The 17,731-nt window shown below is 42.0% G+C and overlaps 1 long non-coding RNA gene across 1 annotated transcript in view; it reads right to left on the bottom strand.

Moving 5' to 3' along the window:
• Positions 1-2,027: 2,027 nt before the first annotated feature.
• The window catches only part of LOC138258792 (uncharacterized), a 129,178-nt gene continuing 113,474 nt past the window's right edge, over positions 2,028-17,731 (bottom strand). Inside the window, exon 3 of the long non-coding RNA XR_011198573.1 lies at positions 2,028-2,742. This is a non-coding gene — a long non-coding RNA (uncharacterized lncRNA). The remainder of the gene's footprint in view (positions 2,743-17,731) is intronic.

Here is a 17,731-nt window from a genome sequence, read left to right as displayed (position 1 = left end):
TGTAATTGCATATCTCCAGTTCTACTAATTTTTGTTGTTTCGGTCTTGTTTTATTTATAAAAATGTATCCTGTTTTCCTAGTCTGGTGTGGGATCCCTTTTGTGGTGTATTTTCACTTTGTTACGGTTTTAAGTGCTGCATAAATACTTTACAAATCGCCTCTAAGTTAAGACTAACTGCTCTGTGCCAAGCTACCAGCATGTGACTTTACCCTGACCAGGATTGTGGTTTCTGCTTGAGTAGGTTTTCATCTCCCCCCAACCTGTAACTCAATTTCTTGCAATTGGCTAAACTCACATGTCAGATTGACACTTGTACTAAATGGCTCCATGTATTGCTGGCAGATTGGCGCCAGAAAAAAATGTTAACCCTCCCTAAGTTTTTGTATCTCTTTACAAATATACCACCCTTGCTAAACAAGAGCTTTTTTCGGAATCTAAGATTGCTTTTAACCAGATTGATTTGGGTAGCAAAACAGGCCTGTGGTCACTGGGAGGCAACAATGCTTCCTTACTAGAAAGGGGGATTTGAGGCACAGGATCTAGAATTATATTTCTTAATGGCACAGTGCAGCTTTGCAAGGTTTTCTTGTTCCTGAGAGGGAAGTGGGAGAGGGCTCCTGTAGTGATCTGGTGATCTGTGTAGGCATGGATCATCTTGACATCATTACTATGATGTCGTGATGTTCCATGTTCTATGGTGACAGTTGGGGCCAGAGAGCTCTGTGTCCCTTTTTTCCTGAATACACGCTTGTTGTTTGCTCTCCATATTTTCTGGAATAAATTTGTTTTAAAGCCAACGCAGCCCTGCGCAACTTACTTCAATGGCAACGAGGGTCAAAATGGACTATTAACCTTTGGAAACTGATCGTTTGAAGCTTCTTACTGGCACTCGGAAGTTCGGCCTTCACAAAGCTTTCTTCGGCGTTTACGTATACATCAACATTGATGTCTATGTGAGCTATTTTTATTACAATTTTATTCTTCAAGGGGCACAGAGCGTGTGAGCGGCGTGTGCATTGTTTGCACAAGAGATTTTGGCTTTGGCGTTACATTGCGCATATTCGCTCGTGTTGTGGCACGAGTGCCACCGGTTTCACGCGGTGTTGTGCGGGCACGAGCACAACCGGCTTTGTGTAGAGACTGTGTCTGCTTCTTCTCGCGCGTCTGCACGAGCGCGAGCAGTCTACACTTTTACTTTGTACGCGCGTCTCTATACGAGCGCGTGTGGAAAAAAAAAATACATTTACCTGTGATCGGTGTTTGCTCACACAGATCGTCACTGTCCATAGAATCCTAAAGAAAAAAAAAGGAGAAGTTTTGTAATAGACATAGAAAAGGGTTTCAGTTCTTAACCCTAGCATTACAATAGAAGAAGGACTGTCACATGCTGTTCATCATTTATTTTTCGGCCACCTTTTAGTTGGTGACCTCACTTGTATATTTAGAAGAAATAAAAAAAAAAGGAGGATAAGTTATAAGAAGCAATACAAACATATTGGGATAAAGAAAAAATATGCAAAACGTTTTACCACCAGCACCTTTACTACAGGATCCCAGTGATCCACCCCTTGAATGGAAATTGTGGCAACGCTCGTTTAAGGCATATCTTGGTGCCATAGATGGCCACAAATTTAGACCGGAAAGAAAAAAAAGTTTATTATATTATCATTTGGGGGTTGAAGGTCAGAACATTTTTGATCACCTACCGGCTTATGAGTTGGCTGAAGAGGAAGAGCTGGATGAGTTTGAAATGGCCATTGCACAGCTAGATAAATATTTTATTAAAACAAAGAACATTGTAGTACACCGTTACAAGTTTTTTCGAGATCACAGAGCTCCGGTGAAAGCATTGACTCATTCATTACTGCGTTGAAGGTGTTAGCAGCTAAGTGCGAATTCGAGAACTTCACATCGCAACTCATCAGAGATCAGTTAATTGCCAGGTGTCATTCCAAGAGGATCCAAGAGAAATTATTAACTTGCAAAGATCCTTCGTTAGACAAAGCGATTGACATTGCTAAAAGCATTGAGTGTTCAATGGAAGACGCCAAACAACGGGAAGCTTCTATGTCCAATATAACTATCTCTGCAACAACTGTTAATACGCAGAACAGCAACAGCAATAATCAAGATCATTTTGAGAAAAAAACGGACAATACTTCAGTCAAGAATAAGTTTAATCAGAGACCAATTTGTTATAGATGTGGCTCTTCATTGCACATGTCATCCTTTAAGAACTGCCCAGCGATTCACCAACAGTGCAGAAATTGCAACAAAACTGGGCATTTTGCGAGAGTGTGCAGGTGTGCCAAAAAGAACAACATTCGCTGTGTATTGAGTGGTGATGCTGAGAGTGTTGTGGGAGAACGAATGAACGAGTATGTTTTAGTTGTCAAGGATGTTACCGGTATCAACAAGGTTATCATTGATCCGGATGTTGATGTAATTATTGAAGGGACTAAAATTAAATTATTAGTAGATACAGGGGCCCGTTTAACTATTATAGCACAAGACAAGTACAAGGAAAGTTGGTCCTCCAAGATTCTTTATCCTCCAGATGTGGCCACAGTTGCATTTGAGGGCAGTAAGATTGATTTATTAGGTTACCTTTGGGCATCATTGACTATCCTGGGTAAGACATTGCGAGGTAAGATTTATGTTGCCAAGAAAGGTATCAATGTTCTAGGGCTGCTTCATCAAGCAGAATTCAATCTTCTCATCAAGCCAGGTCGAGATAAACCTGTTGTAATAGAAAAGGAAAATTAGAGTTCTATCAAAGTTGCTTCTAGTCAGGTACATGATTGGCAACAGAAATTTAAAAAATTATTTTGTGAACGGCTAGGTAAAATCACCAATTACACACATAGGATAAAACTCAAGCATGATGCTGTTCCTGTTAAACATAAACTAAGAAATGTTCCTCTGAGCGTCAAATCTGGGTTGTCCGATTTTTTAAAAGAAATGTGTCAACAAGGGGTGATCGAAAAAGTTGAAGCAACGTTATGGTTATCTGCTATAGTTTTAGCCCAAAAAAAACTGGTGATTTAAGAATGTGCGTGGACTTGAGGAGTGTAAATGAGGCAATATGGGTGAACAGTTATCCTCTGCCCAGAATTGATGATTTGATTACTAAGATTGGTTCCGCCAGGTGGTTCACCAAACTGGACTTAAAGTCAGCTTATCACCAAGTGGATTTAGATGCGGATTCTAGACATCTAACACCGTTCGTTACTCCCGATGGAACTTTTCAATTCTGCAGATTACCCTTTGGCTTAGCTTCGGCGGCCGCAGTGTTTCAAAGATTAATGTCTGAGATGTTTCCTAATAATCCCAATGTTGTGATCTTTCAAGATTACATTTTGGTATTTTCATGTGATGAATTGACACATGATAAGGCTTTAGAGAAGGTTCTATGTACTTTAGAAAATAGAGGCGTGACATTAAGAGGAAACAAATGTGTATTCAAAGCCAGGGAGATTGAATATCTTTGCCATGTCTTTTCAGAGGGTGGTGTTAAGCCTAAACCAAGTTTGGTTAAAAGCATTTTAGAAGCACCAGCTCCAAAATCCAGAGACCAACTTTTATATTTACTTGGTTTATGTGAATTTTATGCTAAATTTCTAAAAAACTTTGCGAAAAACACAGAATGTTTTAGAGTGGCTTTGAAGAACTCTGTATTCATGTGGTCTGATGAATGTAACAGAATGTTTGAACAGATCAAACGTGAAATTGTTGATGTTCCTGTCCTACAACCATTTTCGGAAAAAGGAAGTACTGTGGTAACCGTTGATGCATGTGAATATGGTCTTGGGGCTGTCCTTTACAATTATCTGATGATGGGAGAGAAAGTACAGTGGGTTTTGCATCGAGAACACCAAGGCAAGCTGAACGCAAGTATCCTGTTATTGAAAAAGAACTTCTGGCTTGTGTGTGGAGCATTGAGAAATGTAAGCAGTATCTATGGGGTAGAACCTTCAAGTTGAAAACGGATCACAGGCCTCTGGTGGAAATACTATCTGGCAGGAAAGTGAAACGTTCCACGGCGCGAATTGCTAGATTGTCTGCCAAGTTACTGGAGTTTACTTTCACAGTTGAATATATTCCTGGTGGGAAAAATAAGAGAGCAGACTATTTATCCAGGTTACCTGTAGAGGATAGTGAGGAACAGGAATGGGAAACGGAAATAGAGGAATGTTTTGTTGCTTGTGTAACCGAAAGTGACATGCCTTTGGATGAAAACGAATGGACAAAGGCGGTGTTGAATGACAAAATGTTGTGTGAAGTAATGCGCATGGTCAGACTAGGCTGGCCTAAGGCAAAGTGTTTACCTTCAGAGCTACAACCATTTTGGAAGATCTCTGACGAATTATCTATCGAAGGTGACAAATTAGTTAGAGGGAAGAAGCTGGTTCCACCTTTATGTTTGAGGGGGAATTTGATTACCGCATCACATGCTGGTCATCTGGGGGCCACGATTACCAAAAGAAGGTTAAGGTCTGATTTTTGGTGGCCAGGGATGGACAGAGAGATTGATGATTTTGTGAGAAACTGTACGAGATGTTACTCCAGTGATAAGATGTTAACTACTGAAGACGTGACTAGTGCATTTGTTCCATCTCCTGGGGAAGCTTGGCAAAAGCTTGGGCTAGATTTTCTTGGTCCTTATCACATTCTGCCTCCAGATATGAGATATTTTGTGGTCATAATTGACCATCTATCCAGATGGGTGGAAGTAGAACCGGTAAGGTTTCCCACTACCCAGGTTGTGATTAACTATCTTAAGAAAATCTTTAGTCGTGAAGGTTTCCCGGAGCAAATTTTAACTGACAATGGGGTTCAATTTGTATCATCAGAGATGCTCCAATTTTTGGGTAGATGTGGTATCAAGCACATAAGAACTCCGCTTTATCATCCACAAAGCAATGGTATGGTAGAATGATTTAATCGTGTCTTAGTAGACTGTATTCAAGCTTCTTACAGGAATCACTCATCAGTAGATCATGCTATAAAGGAGCTAGTATGGTCTTATCGAACCACACCTCATGTTGCCACAGGGAAAACTCTTTTTGAACTGATGAGAGGGAGGTTAGCTTCCACAGAAATATGTCCTTTTTGGATGATAAAGTTATACCATGAAGGTAGTGACCTGAGAGAGGCCTGGGAAGCTGCAGAACACAATGCCAATTTGAGTAGTTTACAGAGGTTAGATGAGAATAACAAATTTAAGATTAAGGAGTTGCAAGTGGGTGATTGGGTAAGAGTAAAGAATCCTGTGTTAGTTAAAAAGGGTTTATCCAAATTTAAAGACTCGCAACAAATTTGTGAAATACGTAAGAATGCGGTAAGGCTATCTGATGGGAGTTGGTGGAGTACTTCACGTATTGCTTTGGATCCGGCTGCTCGGAAACAAAACAAGTAGTCCAGGTAGTGGTTGCCACAAAAATAGAATAAGTACCAGAATTTGTCACAAACCTAAGAAATTTCAAGATTTTGTTGTATATTAGCGATATTGACATGAAATGTATATGTATATTTTGGGTCTATCAACATATGTGGACTACAGCAAGTTAGAGTAATGTAGTAGAGAGTTTTTTTTGTTGTTGTTGGTTATGATGTTGTTTCATTTCTGTCTTCAGTTTCTCAGTCTTCAAAAAAAAAAAAAAGGGGAAATAATGTAGTGATCTGGTGATCTGTGTAGGCATGGATCATCTTGACATCATTACTATGATGTCGTGATGTTCCATGTTCTATGGTGACAGTTGGGGCCAGAGAGCTCTGTGTCCCTTTTTTCCTGAATACACGCTTGTTGTTTGCTCTTCATATTTTCTGGAATAAATTTGTTTTAAAGCCAACGCAGCCCTGTGCAACTTACTTCAGCACCTCACTGGCCTCCCTCCTACCAAAGGGTTTACCCAGTTCAGAAGGGAAACAGTCAAGTGGCCTCTACTAGCTCAGCTTGGAGAGCAACTGTTTGCCGATGGGCCAGACTCTCCTTTTTATACTCTCCGAGGCAAACCATTTCTCATACTCACCAAAGAACATGGAGTGGTGCAAACATTATCTGGTGCCAGCCTGACCAAGTTAAGACATCTCTATAAGGAGAGTAGAATTCTTACTAAAGAGCAATATAAAAATATACACAATATCAAATACTGAATGTGTTTTTCCTTGCATTAGATTGACAGACATAATCCGTGTGGTGGTACCAAGATTCCCTGCAGAATTATGACAATGCATACTACTGTCTCACCTAATTAGATTTCCTAACTCTACAAGATGGGTTCCCAGACTAAACACAGCTATATCCATTTAAAAGGAGAAACAGCTATAATGATGGCTGGCATGCCTGAGAGTTAGAGATAGGGTCAGATATCACTGATGATAAATGGATAATTGCTCTTCTCAGACGAAAATGATCTCTATGAACTATAAACGTAATTTGCTACACTTCAAGTTTTTACATAGAGTCTATTTTACCCATGAAAAACAGCATAAGATGAGCCCGGTCCAGCCTCATGAAGTCATGTCGATGATGCAGGGCATATGTATCTCACTTGGTCTAGCCCTCATCCTTGTCTTTCTTATGATAGATACTTTCCACTACTACTGTCATGATTGGCAACATAGTGGAGCTTGGGCCAAATGTAGCTCTACTGGGCTTTATTAAGGTAATTCCACATGGTGTTAGATGTTTTACAGTGCTGGCACTGTTATTGGCAAAGTGCAGAGTTGCAATACATTGGAACAGGCCTGCAGCAACCAAAAAAGATGATTCACTTAAAGATTTGGCTATATGCAATGGTTGGGACTAAGTGCATGCCATGGTACAGCTCCCTACCTTCAGGCCCAAGGACATTTGCGAACCACTTAGGACATACTTGGTATCAATGACTGCGCCTAGCAAATCCAGAATGAAAAACCTACAGATAAAATGTTTTTTTTTAGCAAAGTACAGGTAGACTTGTTTGCGTTGATCTGTAACTATTAAGCGTATATAAATATAAACAACCAATGGATATTTATCTTCTGGCCAGTGATTGTAAGATTGCCATCAGCTGCTGTATCTCCTTGGGTAGATCTGCTACATATCCTATTAAGGATTGATCCAGGGATTTAGGCAAGGTGAGTCCATGCGCAGGATATTATGACTTTTGTCTCTTGCAAAAATGTACTTATTTACTAGTATCGCCAGGCCAAACGTATAAAGTCTGATTGGGACCAGTTACGTCTATGGCAGTTGTGTGATCCAAAGACTTCAAGCTTATGGGGTTTCACTGGTGCGTTTTATGAAGAAAGTTAAAGTGTAGCAACTTATGTCTATAGCAGTAGGAACATTTATGCATATGCCAGATGCTGCCTAGATATTTTTCCCATTGAAGCACCAGTATAGGCAATGTGTAGAGCAGCAAGGCTAGCCCTGGCTATACTCCAGAATAATTACCTTTAAAAGCAGTGTATATTCTTCAAGTTCCTGCGGGCATATTGTGTAGTGTGACTTCATAAATCCTTTAGTATGTATTCATCGTGATAGTATGGCTATTTTTGTAAATGTGTCCCATCCTGCATATATCTTATGTCTGGTCAGTGTCTTTTACTGATTTCTCCAACATCAGTGTTGGATTGTACAACAGGGGAGAGCATGTTGAGTATAATTTCTGTATGCCTTTCAACCTGCCCACCTCCCACCAAGGTATTTATTCCATGCCTGTGTACTCGGTTGGGTTTAGTAGGCATGTTACTCAGGGCACCCTTCTCTACCCCAACTAGTTCCCCCACTTTGTGCTGCAGAGGTGACTAAGGAAGATACCATTATAAGGATAAAGGGCCTGGTACTGTGAGACCCCTATTGACTAGTGACAGTGTTATAATCCCCCATCTCAGTTGAATCTGTTTACCTGGCTATACCAGCGTGCTGGATTTTGCTTGTAGTATTGTGAAAAATTGTTCTGTCAACAAAATCAGGATATTCAGAAGTAGGCAGACAAACTTGTGCATAACCACCATTTTCAGTAAGGCTATTCTGCCAGGGGGACTCTGGTCCATCTATTGTTTTGAGTAAGAAGTTCTTCCAGTACAGAACCATTGGGTTCCCAGATAACAGGTTATTTGTCTCTGTGGCCCTTGAGTCCAAAAGATCTCACTAATTCCTCCCTTTAAAGGGCAGCAGACTTCTCTGCAAAGTTGTCTGAATAGACGTGTTAAGCAGTATACTTTGAACTCGTCCAGTTCATCTTTATCCCAGAGTATGCGCCAAATTTTACTATTTCCTGTGGCACTTGGGGCAGGTGTATCTCAGGATGTTTAATGAATAGCATGATATTATCAGCATACATGTAGTGTATTATTTGCCTATTTTTAAAGCACAGCCTCCAGATATAGGATGTTGTCTGATCTTATATGACAGAGGCACTATGGCTGTAGCAAACAAGAGCGTGCAACAGAGGGCCGTCTTGCCTGGTGCTTCTAGTGACCTGGACAGGACCTGAAATTAGATATTTGATTTTTATTCCAGCTGTTGGGCAGGTGTATAGAAGATTTATGAATTGTAGTATCTATGCATCTATCACCATTCTTTGTAGGTTAAAAAACAGGAAGGGCCACTCTAGCAAGCCAAACTCTTTCTTTGGATGGAGAAAATCCTATTGCAGGCAGGTTGGGATCTATATGGTGCATTGTGGTGACCAATATGTGGATATTTAGGGTTGTGATTCTCAATGGTTTGTACCACTTTATGTCAAGCCTTTATATGCATTATGAAAATTTTCGGTGACACCGTCTGACCCAGGGGCGGATATATGGCATGATATCACAAACAACATATGGATATGTACAAATATTGCCAAAACTATTGAAAATATAAATGTCATGACCCTATACTTAAGAAGTAAAAAAAAATCTAAAATACCACAATATTATAAACAAAAAAAGAAATAACAAGTGTCGCCTACACAATAAAGCATAACAATAATCACAGAAACCAAAATATCGAACACAAGAAAATCATCATAATTCTGAATAACAGAACCTTTTACATGAGATTTACGCACACTTTTAAAAATAACTCAAATTAAAATAATATTTATTAAATAAATAATGAAAACACCAATTAGCATTTACCGTAAATGGAGCAAAAAATATTAAACTAGTCCTCAACCAACCAATCATATTAAGCCTAAAGAAAGTTAACAAACAAAAATGCTTTTCCAGTTCACAGTATAAAAAGACCACGAATATGCACAACAAAATTCTTCCTTAAAAATAATTACAGAAGGACAACGTCAGTCTTGCGGATTGCAAAACTACAAAAGAAAACTGCAGTACTTCAATGAGCCACTAAAAATACAAACAATGTAAGTTTAACAATCAGAAGAAGAACTTTATTCGGTATGAAATAATTCAACCCTTAAATTACATAAACAACAGTAAATAACCGTAATATCAATAAAACAGTAAAATCAGCATAATCATAATTTAAAAGCGGATCAAACGTCATTTTCAAGAATAATAATCTAGAACGTCCCTTAAAAAAACTCTAGGTTATTACACCAGGTAATGGCTTCCCTCAAAAACAATCCCAAACCCCTCCATACCAATGCATCTGAGGCCATTTGCAGCCACATAAAAGCAGGGCGAAATTGCACAAATCCCTTTGGCCTCAGCAGGGGTAACAAATCTTCTAAAATGTGCATAAAAAACACAGAATAATGTAAAATTGGACAAGGTCTGCAGAGACACCCCCTCACAGGGACACGGTCTGATAGATTTTACACCATACTGACCTAACGGGAAGCAAAGATTATTCCTAATGACCCTCAAACGGAATCGAGTAATAAGAGTCCTTTCCCTCAGGTCATTTATTGCTAGAAGATAGGGCTCAGGACCCACCCCCATCTTTAACATAATAAAATCCCTGTCCGATTGTTTCCCTAGTTCCTTACCCTCTCTTTCAACCCTCTGCATTCTTAAGAAATTCTCCTTCACCCAATTCTTATCCTGGCTAGTCAGACCCTCGGGAGAATAAAACAAATCCAGCCACCCCAACTCCTGTGCTACTTTTCTTATGTACATCAGCCAGGGAATGCATTTTACATTATCACAGGCCAAACAATCCCTTAAAACCTCTCAATTAAAAATAGCAAAATAATTTCTCCAAATCGAAATCCATAACAAAAGGGGAGCCAACTGAATAGTATCTTGCACAGACTCAAGATCTAGTTCTAGATGTAAGCAGAAACCAGAGGTATTTTGACCAACGCCCAATAGTCTTCTACAAAAACGATTTTCTTCAATAATGGGCACTCAGGTGTCCATATACCCCCAGAGTGCTGCACCATACAACAGGACAGGGAGACATTTTCGCCTATAGATCTCAAGCAGAGGCTTAATGGGTTTGCTTCCTACTCTTACAGCAAAATCAAAAGTAGCACCAACTGCGGCATGGAAGAGTATACTCCTTCTAGCAATAGAAGGTTTCCATGAGCCTTTATCGTCAAAGATTACCCCTAAATATGGGAATTCATTGACCCTGCTGATAGTTTGATCATCAACCTTTAGCTCCCCAACCCTGCTCAGAGATTTACCACCTACCATAAAATGTGATTTCTTATAATTTATCTCTAGGCCCAAGCCTGACATATAAGATGCATAGGCTCTAACAGCTTTTCGAAGACTGTTCATAGTGCGGGCCATAAGGACTGCATCATCCGCATATGTCAGCACTGGGACACTAGTGCCATTCACCTTTGGGACATCCCTACAGTGCTCCACCAACAAATCAGACAGTCCATTAGTATATAAAAGGAGCAGAGTAGGGGCCAACACACACCCCTGGCGAACACCCTTGGTGAGCCCAAAAGTCTCTGAAAATTCCCCATTTCTCCCCACCCTCACGTTGGCAACCGATCCTGAGTGGAGGTACTGGAGCAGCTCCACAATATCAGGATCCATCCCTAACTGACTTAACCTTTCCCACAATATGGACCGATTTACCTTATCGAAGGGACAGCTGAGGTCCATAAAGGCAAGATAGAGGGTGCCCTTCCTAGCTTGCGTATATTTCCCAATCATCATCAGAAGATTGAGGCACTGCTCACGTGTGCCAAGACCTTCCCTAAAGCCATACTGTTCCCGGCTCAAAATATCCTTTTCTACCATCCAAGCCTCAATACGCCTCAAGATGATCCGCCCCAAAATCTTCCCAGAGGAGTCAAGTAGGGAAAAAGGGCGATAGGACTTCGGGTCATTCCGATCCCCCTTTTTAAAAACTGGAATGATACAGGCCCTCCTCCAAGAGGCAGGGATTCCCACAGTAACTTCCGCATTAAGAACATTTAAAAGAACAGGTGCCCATAACTGAGGGCAAGATTTGTACAAATCCATAGGTATGGAAACCGGGCCTGGGGCTTTATAACTAGCACTGCCCTGGAGTGCATCAGTAACTTCCTGGAGCGAAAACCTAATCGCTAAATTGGGAACCACCATAGACTCTTTTTCACAATAATTTCTTATAGGGGTTCCCTCAAAAATTCTACAGAAATAATTTACCCAAACCTCCGGGCAATATTGCAACCCAAGCCCTCGGATGTCTCTGTGGCAAAGGAACCTCTGTTTACCACCTTCCAGAACAAGCCAGGATCCTTCAGGACTGAGGCGCACTCCAATTCTTCCCAGGCCTTTTGCTGTACTCAATTCTTGCTGCTTTCACCGCGGACCTATCGCTGGGATTTCCTTTGAGGGCCGTTTTCATGTTTGCCCTGGCATCGTAACAAACCTTATCGAACCAGCCAACTCTGGGCTTGTTAGAACGTCTGTCTATCAAAAATAGACAGTCTCTAACTACTATCTTTACTTCAGCTATTGCATCCATCACTTCTTTTGGGCTCGGAGTCTCTCTCAAAAGTATGTCCATAAACAGGGGTAAGTTTCCCCCCACCACCCTTTCAATAACTTGTTGGGCATCTACCTGTTTCCATCCAAGTCGCATACCCTGATCTCGTATCTTTACTGTTACAGGACCACCCGCCCTAATTTACTTAGAGCCCCTGGAAGTTTGAAACACACTGTGAGGGGGTTATGATCACTCAGACATTCACCAAGCACCTCTCCACCAGTAATCAGATTTTTCAGTGACGGAGACACGAAGATGTAATCAATTGTGGTCCCAAACCCTCTACCACCACTGTTGGGGGCTGGTGAAAATCCACTGCTTCACTATCCCGGAAGTTCAAAAGGCCCAACTTCCTAAGTTCCTCGGTCAGAACCCTACCTCTCATATCCTGAATGTCATCCACCAAGTAATCCCCACAGTCGTAATTGAAGGGATTTACAATTGTACTGAGGCGGCCCAGCTTAGCATTAAAATCTCCTGATACAATGGCACAGAATTCCAGCCCCACCTCCTCCATTCTATATTTCAGCACCTGGAGAATGGAGAAAAGGATCCCAATTTGACACCCGTCCCATACAGCATTATAAAAGTTAACCAGCAAAATATTAAAATTATTAGAAAAAATTACCCAAACAGGCAGTATACCCAGGTGGTTACAATTAATTTGGAAGGCAGCCACTATCTTGGAGAAACGTATTAAGGTAACCAGGCCCCCTTTTGAACGACCTCCGAGGGACTGAGCTGCTGGGATGGCAAATCTATCATATCCATCCCAAGCAGCCAGCCCCTCAGACCATGTTTCCTGCAGCATAAAAATATCATAATCAGCCACACGCCTAACCCAATCCTGGTCAGATATTTTGGCATCATACCCCGCAATATTCCAAGAAATAAGGTTGCACTTCGAGCCCACCCCCCTCCAACGCAATCACAGTCTTGGTGCAATGTCAATACACCCCTGCCACGTTCGAGGTTGTATTGTAATCTGTTCTCCTGCAAATTTTCCACGGGGCATTCTGGCCTAAGGCGGGGATCCTACCAGGGTCAGGAGAGGGATCAGCGCCCAGTCGCATATGATTGTAAAAGTACCCCAGGGGGGCCAAACCAATTGAATCTGCCCTTAGATAGGCCTGACTATATGAGAAGAGAAGCCGTTGGGCCAGGCCCGGGTATCTGACATTTATAATAACACAATCCTCACCCCCTTCTTTTCTCTTGGCCCAATCCAGTCAATTCTTCGAACAAACAAAACATCTTCAAGATCCTTACACAAAAAATTGCAGTTTTTGCTCAGCCAATGGCCAGTTTTATTTTTTAGTTGGGCCATAGATTCTGTTACCCCACGGGCCAGAGCAGGAACATTTGTCAGTACTACCACATATGGGGCACATGCGGGGGGGAGATCCAGACGGGCCAATGACAACTTTTTACTCAACGGATTCTGATTGGGCTTCCCAACCAGCTGTGGGTAGGCCCCCCCAACCACTGCAGAACCACGGTCAGGCTGTCTTCCGAGGCTAAGACCATTCAAGGTCCCGCTGCCCATTGGTGGGGCGGTAGTTGGGGCCAACACAGACTGGATGCAGGCTCCTTGGCCCCAGCACTCGACAAGTTATCTGGATGCTGAGGCAAACTTCCCAGGAGCCCAGCATTTTCCTCCCGTTGATTCTCATCCACGCTAGGATGAGATACACAACACAGAGCCTTACACCCCCCCCATAAAATGGCTCCCTTGGCTTCTTAATTCACCTACCCGAGCAACTGCTTTTTCTATCACTGATAGTTTTGCCATCACAGGTGTCAAGATACCCTCAATCATCTCCTTAAGCTTTAGCAAAATAATGGTTGTATCACAGCCCTTTGGCTCGCTGGAATTTATACCACCATATAGCTCCTTGGAATTATCCACAAGAGAAGCTTTCGTTTTAGGGACAGATTTCTTCAGTGTCTTTTTCTACCTTGGTGGGAGGCTGCACTTATCCATAGAACAGGCCACAGGAGAAGACAACAGAAGCCTTTTACTTCTTCTCGAAGGCCCTGGGTCAGCAGAGTCCCCTAATTTCTCTGCATGGTCACGCTCTGATACAGCACACAGCTCTCCTCCATGGTGGACCACCACTCCCTCCTCATCCTCCAAAACCACTGAGGGATCACTGGCTAACGAGACATGACCCCAATCCTCCATCTCCATAGATAGCCTCCTCTCCGCCAAGTCAATTTCCTTGGTCACAACCCCAACCGCTCTCGCAAGAAAGGAGTCCAGAGTTGTATTTACATTACCCTGCCTGCTACCTCCCCCACTCATGGCTCCAGATAGTTGGCCCTTTTTCCGCACCATTTAGCAAGCAATAGCTCCTCACCAAGGGCAGCAGCAGGATACACAATTTGAATCAAGGGCTTCATGCAGAAAAGTCTCCAGACACTAAAACAATGGGTAGTCACCAAAGAAAAAAACTCACCATCCCCGGCAAGATGAAAGGGGGTGGCCCAGCCCATCCTCTGACGGTCGATGACGGGTGCAGGATGGGCCCGGGTTCTTCCCATGAAGCGGGCGCGCGAAACAAGTTTAAAGGGGCCAAAGGTCCCGCTCCCTGCCGCAGCCGGTGTCCAAGCGCACTTGCCATGGAGCGGGCGCGCAAAACAAGTTTAAAGGGGCCAAAGGTCCCGTCCCCTGCCGCAGCCGGGGTGTCCAAATGCGCGTCCCACGTAGCGGGTGTGCGAAACAAGTTTAAAGGGGCCAAAGGTCCCGCCCCCTGCCGCAGCCGGTGTCCAAACACGCGTCCCGCAGAGCGGGCGCGCAAAACAAGTTTAAAGGGGTCAAAGGTCCCACCCCCTTCCGCAGCCGGTGTCCAAACGCGCGACCCGCAAAGCGGGCACCCGAAACAAGTTTAAAGGGACCAAAGGTCCCGCCCCCGAGTTTAAAGGGGCCAAAGGTCCCGCACTGCCGCAGCTGGTGTCCAAACGCGCGTCCCAATCAATGAAAGTTAACAAAATTAATAAATAACTATACAATTATATATATTTGTTTTTAAGTGTGTGTTTATTGTAAAACAGCAAAATAAATATTCTAGTACATAGGGTAAATGCAGAAATTGATAAGGCAAGAAAAATTAAACAGTAAATATAATAAGAAAAATGAAAATACATTTAAATATATGGAAAGAATGCAGTGTACCTATGCTGGGATGTAACTGAATTAGAAAAAGATTAATGGGGAGGGGAATAGATAAGGAAAGGGAGGCTTATCTGATCATGTTGAAAGGATATAACAAAATATACATGAAAAAACTGTAAACACCAAAATAAGTTAAGTATGTTCATTTAAAATATGCACTGTTCAAAATATTACAATATCAATAGAAAGAGTAAAAACAAGTGCTCAGGGTGGTTTTCTGGACTGAGCTGATATAGCAATAATTTTACTAATAGGAGTGGAGTTTAGGGAAAGATAATTAGTTAGAGGAAGCCATAGCAAATCCCTCTTAATAGCCAATGAAACATGGGAAACATAGGGGGTCATTACGACCTCGGCGGTCTTTTCAAAAGACGGCCGAGGCCGTGGGAGACAGAATACCGCCATAGCCGGCGGTATTTCTGTCTCCCTATTATGACATTTCCGCTGGCCCAGCGGAAATGTCACATCAACATTGCAGCCGGCTCGTAATAGAGCCGGCGGCAATGCTGATGTGCAGCGGGTGCAGTAGCACCCGTCGCGCATTTCACTGCCCGAAGTTCGGGCGGTGAAATGCGCAATGGGGCTATGCATGGGGGCCCCTGCACTGCCCATGCCAAGTGCATGGGCAGTGCAGGCGCCCCCAGGGGCACCCCAAGTCCCCTTACCGCCGGCCTTTCCATGGCGGTGTGTACCACCATGGACAGGCAGGCGGTCGGGGACTGATAATCCCCAGGGCAGCGGTGCTTGCACCGCTGCCCTGGGGATTATGACTGCCAGGCGGAATCCTGGCGGGAAAATGAAGGGGCCGGCAGTATGGCCATGGCAATTCCGCCACGGTCATAATTGCTGGCGGAACACCGCCAGCCTGTTGGCGGTGTTACCGCCAACATACCGCCGGCCGCCAGGGTCGTAATGACCCCCATAGTGTTCAAACTGTGATGAAAACAAACAGCTTCCCACCAAGCTTGAAAATACTGGCTTGTTTCCAATTTGATGTTAATAAATGCAATGCTACTGCTAACAATAGATCTATCAGTTTATATTTCAAAGTTAGATCTGGGCTGTGTTAAGCCAAACTACCAAGAAAAATATTTGCAAGGGAAAAAGGAACGTTGAGTTTAAAAATCTTGTTAATTTGCCATCAGACTAATCTCCAGACTAGGGAAATGAGAGGACATTCAAATAACATGTTTTAGATCTTTATTTGGATATGAACAGGACCAACGTGATGGGCTGCTAGTTGTAGAGAAGAAGGAGTTAAGTAATGTAGGAGTAAATAACAGTCTGTGGTAAACAAAATAAAGTGTTTGTGTAGTATTAGCCGTGTGTGTAGTTTTATGGATTTTAAGCCATAATTTGTCCAACAAAGCAGTTAGCCAGCATTCTTCTAAATCGTTTTCCCAGGCCAATTCAGTCTTAGATTTGATTCTAACCAGGTTCGATTGTAGAGACTTGTAAATAGCAGATGCCGAAGGATTAGTGTAAAATAAGGAGCAAAGGTTAGCCAACAAAGAAGGAGGAGAAGGTACACATGACAAAATGGAAATGTACTGTGTAATGGAGGTGTGTAAAAGTTTGTATTGTGGTTTACATGCTGAGGAGTATGTCTTTTACAGGTCTGTAAAAGATACAGCTTGATTATGAGCAAAAAGTTGTGACAACCAGTATAACCCTCTGGAGTGCCATGATTTCCAATATATAGATTGTTTTTTGACTCGTATGAGTTTAATATGCCAAATAGACTGTTGAAAAAAGTTAGTACTAGAGGGACAAGCTAAGGGCAAAAAAAATGACAAGAGTTTGCAATAGTGGGAAATAACTGGTGTACGGCATTGGGCCACATTGGCTGTAAAAGCAAGAGATTCTTTCAAATCAAAAGGAGAAATAAGAGATTTCTCCAGTTGTACCCATACCGGAGGATGTAGGGGTAAGTCAGTGGAAAGCCATCTAGCAGATTGTTGTAAAGAAAAGGAGTGCTGATATTTTTTTAAATCAGAAAATCTAAGACCTCCATTTGACTTATCTTTTTTTTAAAAGAGACAATGCGAAACGGGGGTTTAACTTTCCATAAAAATTTGGAAAGTAAAGAGTCTATTTTTAAAAATAATTAAAAGGAATATGGTCAGGGATCATCACAAGTATATATGATACCATGGGGGAAAGCATCATTTTAATAGAATCAAGTCTACCCCACCAGGAGAGGAAAAGTGGATGCCAAAGAGAAATGTTACCATTTAATGTTTTATAGAAATGTAATTGTATATTGTCAATAATAGTTTGTGAGAACCATAGTCTTCAATAATTTATTTTAGAGGGCTGCCAAGTAAATCCAGTGGAAATAAAACGTTGTTTATGACACAGAACATTTAAAGGTAGTATCTCACGTTTATCAGAGATCAGTTTATAACCAGAGAGATGTGAGAAGGTATTAACCTGATGGAAAAAGGGAGGCAGAGAGGTAGCGGGATTAGAACAGTATAAAAGAATATCATCAGCATAAACCGACATTTCAACTGGTTGAGATACTAGTTGAAAACCTGAGATATGTGAATAATCTTGAATTTTTGTAAGAAAAGTTTCAAATGCTATAATAAACAAGAAAGGTGATATGGGCAGCCTTAACACACCCCTCTAAATAAGGGAAAATAATCTGAGAGCAAACCATTT

The sequence above is a fragment of the Pleurodeles waltl genome, chromosome 9 (genome assembly GCF_031143425.1).
Source record: "Pleurodeles waltl isolate 20211129_DDA chromosome 9, aPleWal1.hap1.20221129, whole genome shotgun sequence".
In the NCBI taxonomy this organism is placed as follows: domain Eukaryota; kingdom Metazoa; phylum Chordata; class Amphibia; order Caudata; family Salamandridae; genus Pleurodeles; species Pleurodeles waltl.
The sequence above is the reverse complement of the archived record's forward strand: the minus strand, read 5'-3'. Positions and strand labels throughout refer to the sequence as shown.